This window comes from Rutilus rutilus (assembly GCF_951802725.1).
Source record: "Rutilus rutilus genome assembly, chromosome: 19".
Lineage (NCBI taxonomy): Eukaryota > Metazoa > Chordata > Actinopteri > Cypriniformes > Leuciscidae > Rutilus > Rutilus rutilus.
This window is the reverse complement of record NC_140232.1, coordinates 13820319-13829409: the sequence shown is the minus strand read 5'-3', so window position 1 is coordinate 13829409 and position 9091 is coordinate 13820319.

Sequence of the window (9091 nt, the reverse complement as noted above, 5' to 3'; positions counted from 1 at the left end):
GCACGTTCACAGCAGTAGACGCACTTATTTTGAATACAAGAACAGCGTTTAAAACTGAAATCAATGAATATAACATAATATAAAGGCTAGAACAAGGTTTAATCTGGCCCACAGAGGAAAATAACTGGAGTTGCCTGATATCAAGAGACATGATTCCCCAATCAGAGCGTCAGGGTTCTGCCCTGGCAGCCTTGTTTGTTTTGTCTTTGTTTCATGTTTCTGTTTGTCTTGTGTTTGAGAACATGGCTCTGTCTTGGTCTGTGTTTGCCATGTGCTTCTCTTGTCCTGCCTCATTGTTTCCTGTTACCACGCCCCCTTGTTTAATCCACGTCTTGTCCTCGTTTCACTAATTGTGCTCACCTGATCCTCTTGTGCTCTGGTCCCTTTTTATTGTGCCTCTTTCCCTCATGTCTTTGCTGGTTTGTTTTGTGTGTTGTCTGCATTCACTGTGTGCATGCATTCTCGCTTCTTGTCAGTCAGTGCTAGATTTACCCCTAATAATCCGCCAACTGCGGGACGGCTGCGGATCCGCTCCGGAACGGCGGCGGAGTCCATAGGTTTCCATTGAAGTCAATGTGTGTATTTTCACTGACTGCGGAACGACTGCGTTCCGACTCCGGCGATCCGCAGTCCTCCGGAGCAGTTACACAGAGCTTATATTTTTGCCGGATGCCGGAGAGCTCCGCAACAATTCAGCACTTATATCGCGCGATCATACGTGAATTCGCGATCTCGTGGGTCCCCGTGACTTCAGCTATCAGTCATGGCCACAGCCGTTCTGCAACAAATCCGGACCTGGTGGGTACTGAAGGACGACGGAGCACGGAGCCGACACGCAGCGGAGCCGTTCCGCAGCCGTTCCACAGTTGGTGGAAATCCGGGGTTAGTTTCTCTGTCAGTTCTAGCTTTGTGTTTGCTTTGATTTTTTTTCAAGTTTTTTCTTTGTTCCTGATTTTAAGTCTAGTCAAGTTCTAGTCTTTATTTTGATCTAGTCCTTCCAAGTTTTATTTTTGGTTTCTCGCTTGTTTTTTTGTTTTTGATTATTAACTAATCTTTTATTTCCTTTCTCTTTAGGTCTCTACAAGGTTGCTGTCTTGTTTTATTTCTTTTTGCCAGTTTCAGTTATTTATATCTAGATCTTTTATTTATTTTGCTAGATCCTGTTATTCCAGTATTGTTTCTTTATTTTTCCTCTAGTCTCATTATCATTTTATTTTGCTTTTATTACTTGTCTTGGCCTGTTAGTCTGGTCTCATGTTGGTTCCTGTCCCGCATCCTGTTGCACCCTGGTCATTGTCTCTCCTGGTCTGGCAGCTAGCCTGGTGCTACATCCAGTCTCATCACCAACTGTCACTGATTCCCTGAGCCGCTGCATTGTTTCCATCTTTGGACGTCACGTCTTTGCTGTCTCATCTTCAACCTTCCTGTTCTCCAGTTGTGTGCTCTGCCCTATAGTTTGGACTGTTCCTGTCTGTGTTTTGTCAATAAATATCACTCCTCGTTCATTCTGCACCTGGGTCATCCCTTCTCTGAATCTTGACACAGAGCTTCACACTTGCGCAATATGGAAATATCTGCTAAGCATGTTACTTATTTTTCTCAACCTGTCTACACTGTGGAAAAAGCGCTGGCTTTCTGAAAACACCGGTAAGTTAGCAGTTCAGTGATCTTGCAGTTTATGATCTTCCAGTTTAGCGGTCCCATTTTAGATCTGCGGCATAGGAAAGATTCTCTGAGGAGATTCAGGTTCAGGATGCTGACTATTCCCATCATTGTGTGCCAAATCAGATCCGAGGACTGATCTGATCTGAAGGACGCATACTTCCATATATCCATCCTTTTGCTTTTGGGAGCGAAGCGTTCCAATACCAGGTTCTTCCGTTTGGGCTAGCTCTCTGCCCTCGCACCTTTACCAAATGTATTGATGCAGCTCTGGCCCCGTTGTGGCTCCAGGGCATCCTTGTATGAAATTACATTGACTACTGGCCCAGTCTCAAGAGATGGCAGTTCGGCACTGAGATGTTGTCCTTGGCCATATAAAACGTGGGGTTGTGACTCAACACGAAAAACAGTGTGTTGACACCTGCTGCATGTCGAGTCATTGGAGATGGGAGACGGGCATGCTAACAAGGATGCTAAACACAGTGTGCCTCTTGGAGCCAGGGGTGTGAGGTTTCACTTGCACAGCTCTTTACTTGCTGGCCTCTGTTACAGTAACACTCTTGTTTTTGAGTGCTATCTATCTGTGATGTTCCACATGTATCCACTACAAATTAAAGTTGTTTTGAAATTTACAAATTATCTCTGAACGGTTTAAAAGAAGTACGAAGAGTTCTGTTGTTATGGCCCTCTACCAGGATGAATTCTATCAGTTGTTGTAACCCTAGTAGAAAGCATATACATCAGCTTAAATTTTGTACATGAATTTATTTTGGTAATCAAATTTACTTTTTAATCATATTTTTTTCTTTACCAACCCTCACCATTTTTTAGTAAATATGTGCATGCAGAATACTGTATATCAAATACAATGTAATTTTGTAAGATATTTGAATCTACAGTGACTGTCATGTGACTTTAACCAAAAAAAAAAGAAAAAAAAAAGAAGAAACCTAAAGATGATACTGCAGGATAGACAAAGTATGCCTTTCCTGTCCAAATAAATTTTGTCTATATGTAAATACAATTGAATATTATGCATACTCCTTTCTGTTGTGACCATTATACTCAGTGAAACTTAATTTCTCAAAGAGTTATAAGTGTACAGTATCAGTGACACTTCCTAGTAAAGGAAGTTTAAAATTTGGAGGATCAAAGAAGTGCAGTAGTGTAAACTACTATTTAGAAGGCTTGGAATTCTTGTGTAGGTGTGAAAATGCAGTTAGATGCCACATTTCTACCAGCATTTATTCGGCAAGCCCCGCATTCTCCACATTTTCTTATTTAATGAGATTCTAAACAAGCCCAATTTCTAGAGGATAATGATGACTGAAATACATGACAGAAACTACAATTCCTTCCTTAACATGACCCTGAAACTGTTTTTTTCCCCATCTTGATTTCCTTAAAGGGATAGTTTACCAAAAATGGAAATTGTTGACACCATTTATTCACCCTCATGCTGTAGAAGATATCTTAACAAAATTATTTTGGATCCAATTGACTTTCATTGAATGGACAAAAACAGTTGAAACATTCTTCAAAATATATCTTTTTATGTTTCACAGAAGAAAGTAAGTTAAACGTGTGGAACAACATGAGGGTGAGTTTTTTTTTTTATATAATAGAAAACTAGCAAAAGAAAAATAAACTCAGACTGCACAGCAGCAAAGACCTGCAGAATGAGGTAAGGCCTATTAGGTCTTTTTATTTGGGGTTTTATTTGCTCTTTGTAGCTGATCATACTTGGCTTTCACATGTCACTTGCACTTAAATAACTGTTAGTGCCAAAAGAGTTTCACAAGTTCCTCAAAATTATTATATTTAAGCTTGATGGTACTTGATCGTATTAAAGGCAGGGTAGGCAGGTTTTTTCTAAAAAACTTTTTCCCAAATTTGTTTAAACTGTCTTACCAATACATAATTAAAATGTAAGTACTCTGAAAGGGAGAGTATAAAAATTGAGTGTCTGTAGTCCTCACAGGGCTGCAATAAACACAGTTACTTATTTCCATTCGGAACGAATGAAATGATTGGCTGGGCGACTGTCACTCTCCCTCGCTACCATGGCTACCACCCCTGCTGCTACAGGAGCTGCCCACATGCGCGCGCCCGTTTGACTCGAGGAGGGGAAGAGGCACGGAAGCTAGGAAGAATCACAATTATGGCAGAGAAAGAGCAGTCAAAATTCCCAGTACCTGCATATACAGTCAGCGAAGGAAGCAAAAAAAGGAAGACAGTATTCGAAAAGGCTATGACCAAAAAGTCTTTGGATAAAGCAAGAAGTTAGACGAGAGTCAATATCGGCATGGCTTTCCAGCGGTGGCGACAACTGAGGGACCTCAAGGGTCATAATGATAAAGTTAGGTATTTTATTACATGTGATTTTGACATGTCACTACATGCACTGCACTCCTCTCCGCTCTGGCAAACGCGTCCTCCAGCTGAGCGGTCGGCATCGCGCGTTCATATGTTTTGGGGGCGTGGCTTTGGAAGGAGCCCAGAAGGGAGGGGGTGGGAGTGAATTGAATAAGTAGCTGTGTTAATTGCAGCCCTGAGAGGACTACAGACACTCGATTTTTATACTCTCTTTTTCAGAGTACTTACAGTTTAATTATGTACTGGTATATCAAGACAGTTTAAACAAATTTGGGAAAAAGTTTTTTTTAGAAAAAACCTGCCTACCCTGCCTTTAAGCATTGCATTATGTGAAGTGCCATTAATATATTAAACTTCAAAACCATAAACAAATGTTTAACACTAAGGATACGTTTACATGACAGCAATGTACTAAAAACAGAAACGGTTTTCCTTTGCATTTTTGCGTACAGACAACATTGTCAAAACGATCCCTGTTCACACGGTTCCACAAAAACAACTAAAAACACTGCATTCTGCTGCCAGGCCAGTAGTTGGCGATGTCACTTTGTAAATAAAAACTACATGCCTATAGAATGAACATGTAATACACATGTACATGATGTCACCGTTTCCACAAACTTGCGTTTTTGTAGTTTACACGGAGACAATTACGGTATAGTTTTCAAAAACGTTCACATTTAAAACCCTTTTTCAAAAGTTTGCATTTTCAGGCCCCCAAAATGACATTGTTGTGTAAATGAACAGCCAAGGCATGTTATACCATGTGACCATCTCTAAGTCATACTACTTTTTCTATGTGATCTATGTGATGGTCACACTTGATCTCTCTTTGTGACCTATTTAGAGAACTAAGCCTCTTATTATATGTGAATATTGGATGGTTTATGAAATCAGTCGTATATGGTTATAATGTATATAATTCCTGTTTTCCCTTTAAAAATATAAATGAGACTGCTGTAGAGAAAATAACTCTATTGCAGTTAACTCCTTCACACTCACATACTGTAATACTTGTCACAAGGTGAACCCATAGATGAGTGAGGGTTAGATTCAAGTGCTGGTGGTTTAAAATAATAAGAAATAAATGCAAAAATAAAAAAAGAAAAAAAAGAAAACCTTCTCTGAAAAAACTCAGAATGTATTTGTATTTGATTGCATTGTATCTGTCTGAAAGAAGAATGTCATATGGCTTCAGGGTGAGTAAATTGGTGAGATTTGGTGAACAAGTAAAATCAAGTGTAGCGTCAGTTCTGGCAAGAACGACGTCTACCTATAGGAATACGATGCCTATCACTATATACAAGCTCCTTCAGTATTATCAGCAGCTATGGCGTTTCTCAGGAGCTAATTAAATGGCGAAATTCGGCAGGCAAACCGCATCATCTCACAAGGAATCGTACAATCGGCAATTTGGTGAGAGGAATTCGTTCCCCACAAGGATTTCGCTTCAGGTTAATTTAAGTTTGTGAACTTGAACATGAGATTCGCCGTGGTTTGGAGTGACCTCAGTCTGCATTGCTGCTTGCATCGCTGCATTATTGACACAGGACTCGACGTGGTTCACTCTCCATTCATCTCTGAAAGTCTTCACGAAGCTAAGCTAAGTTCCTTTTTAATGCTCATTGCTAAAAGCTATCAGGATATGGGCAACATGCATAGACAGTATATAAACTGGACACAGCGACCCCATAGACTTCAACGGAGAAAAGTGAAGCAAATTAGAAGCACTCACTTCCTGATGGCTGAGCGTACTGCGCAGACTCAAACTGAGCTTGACGACGTAGATGTGACGTGAGCAACCTGTCTGACAGTTGTAAGTCTTCTAGTAGCTGTGCCAAGAGAAATCTGAATCATTCCCTTCCGAATCTTGCAGAGATGGAGAGCATGAGTAGGAGCTGTCCATGAGCTAGGAGCAGGAGCAACTTTATGACTCTCTATGGGCTTCTCCCTTGACTTTATCGGACTTTATGCCTCCACGTCCTCGCGATTGACTGCGAGCTTCTCCTCCTGTCTATACGGTAATTTCCAGAGTTATGACGGTTATGACGCAATCGTTAGCCTATTTCTAAGGTAATGGACCCTTTTATACATTGTCGTGTTTCTTTAGAAATAAACAATGGACAAATGGAGTCTTTAAATGCCTCAGATGTAAAGTTATTCGCTGTCAAAGTGACGCCAAAATGAATGAGTCAATGGAATGCTAACAGCAGGTGATGGCTTGTTAGCCAATGGCGGCCCCCGGGGGTGGTACGCTATTCGAGAGCTCGATTACCCCCCCTGGCAACATGCTTGTTGCTAATGCTATCCGTGTGCTGGGGCTTATCTAGTCTTTTTCATTAAAATGCTCTTACTAGGCTTATGCGGTTATATTGGAAATGTGCGTTGCTTATCTGTTGTCATGGCAACTGCTCGTGATGCACATGCAGTGCTTTTAGCGCTATGCAGCACAGATTTAAGCAGCTTGTGGTGATAGTTAGGAAATAACAATTCATGGTGCAAACGGAATCATTTCTGCTGTGGCACAGCTCTAAAAAGACACTTCAGCCCAATGGGCTTTATGCACAGCTGCACCACTTCCTGAACTTCAGGCAGGTCCTTTGTTTCCTGTCTGCCTTTATTGGACAAACTGATTAATCCAGGTGTGCCTGACCACCTGGATTAATTAGTTGGTCCAATAATGGCAGACAGGAAACAAAGGACCTGCCTGAAGTTCAGGAAGTGGTGCAGCTGTGCATAAAGCCCATTTAGCCCAGTCGTTATTTGGAACATGGCTGTGTTTTAGGCTTATATCTAGTGTCATTATCACATGCTGTGCTAAGCTTATCAGGTTTTAGCAACATTGCCATCAGTACTGTACATGGTTGCTAGTGCAAATGTTATTGCTTGTTATTTAGGCCTCAAGTATTATAGTGCATACTGTCCGAAGCAACATGCTGTGGTAATCAAGTGTTGTTTTAGGCTCATCTTTATTCTACCTGATTATTGTAACATGCTGTGTTAAAGTTAGCACTTGCTTGTGGCTAAAGCTATCTAGTTTATCGGTAATATACGCAAAATACACAGTAGGTACATTCACCGCAGAGGTCTGTTATTCAAGACTAACAACATCGTAGCTTGATGGTCCTTTGAAGGAGTGTGGAATCATGGGAGTCATCATCTTCACCTCCACAGTAGAGATGCGCGGATGGGCTATTATTTCATCCGCAACCGCATCACAAAAATCATCATCCGTCCGCCATCCAGCCGCACCAACGTTTTTGACCGATTTTTCGTCACGTCATCCGCCCAATCCGCGGTTTATCCGCGGCTGTAACCGCCAACCGCGCATCTCTACTCCACAGCCGATGGAATCAGTACGACGGGAGCAGAAATCATGTTCATGAATGAGAAAGCACACTGTTTTCATAGCTTAGCTGTGCACTGCATCTGACTGCGTATGCTTCCCCTGCCGCACTACACTAGTTTTAATATTAGTCCGATGGTTATACAACATGCTTGTTGTATCAGATTTTGTTGCCGCTAGTCAGAGCTATTGCTAGGGTGTATGCCTCCCCTACCAACCTACACTAGTTTTAGCAATAGTTCTGTCATTATACAACATGCTTGTTGTATCGGTTTTGTTGCCGCTAGTCAGAGCTATTGCTAGGGTGTATGCTTCCCCTGCCAAACTACACTAGTTTTAACAATAGTTCCACAATTATACAAACATGCTTGTTGTATCAGATTTTGCTGCCGCTAGGGGTGTAAGCTTCCCCCAATAGATCCCATACAATTGGCTACAGCAATGCGCTTGTTGCAATGTGTCCTTGCTTGCTCCAGCTGGGGTGATGCCTCCCCCATAAAATTGGATCTATAGTACTCAACATATGCCGCTAACATCAGGATGTATTAACCATTCTATCAGCCTCAGTCGTGTTGGGGGTAGTGTATAAAAATAAAAAACAGAAGTAAACTACAACCAAGTAAAACAAGTTTATGACATCATTGACAGGTGTCAGTGTACGCAATTTTTGCAAACCTACATATCTGTGCCTAAATATATCTAAGTATCAGATTCACGCTTGTTGCATTAAACCATCCAGCTGTATTAATGATATGTATAGCTTAATTCTGCGTGAACTGGAAGTTTCCACCAACAATACTCAGTATTGTGACGTATTTCCAATGAAAAGGATAATTGAAAAAGAAATCTCCATCTCTCATCTCTAGCTTACAGTCGTCACTCAAAAGAAACTCGGGATATACAACCACAAGCAAGCAGCTGATTCATTTTGATATCTAAATTTTCACTTCTTCATTCCAGACGGTATGTACGTCCTTCATGGCAATATGCATGTTTACTGCTTAAAGGGTTAGTTCACCCAAAAATGAAAATTCTGTCAGTAATTACTCACCCTCATGTTGTTCCAACCCCGTAAGACCTTCGTTCATCTTCGGAACACAAATTAAGATATTTTTGATGAAATCTGAGAGCCAACATGACATCATGACTTTGCGTAAACATACACGCCACTTTCAAGTCAAAAGTGGCGTGTTATTTATACGCATTTTGAGCTATCCGTGTGTATGTTCACGCCGAAACGAACCGTCATCTTCCGCGTGTATGTCTACGCCGTTAAATGTCCGAGCGAAACGGAGCAAAATGTACGTGAAATTAATCATGTTGGTCCCCTTTGGAAAACGTGTAGATGTCACAGTTTAACAGACTCAGACGTGAATCTTACACGTACCATTATCCCGGACGTTTGCTAATCCTACCATCTAATCATAACCATTTCTTAAAACTACGTAGGCTACAATTATAAAGAAAAACAACAGACAGACAAATATAATCACAATAATTTATTTAATGAGAAAATGTCAAAATCGGTACCAAAAGTTGTTCACGTGACGATGTGTCCTCTCTGGCAGTGGTTTTGTATGAGGTAACAGAGCAGAATTTAACTTATTAATTCAAATCCATGAAAATGTTAATCCGTCTTCGGTTCGGTTCGCTCTGAGGGCTGCCGCCTGCGCGGCAGTGCGCGCTTCATTTCAAATGTGAATGTGC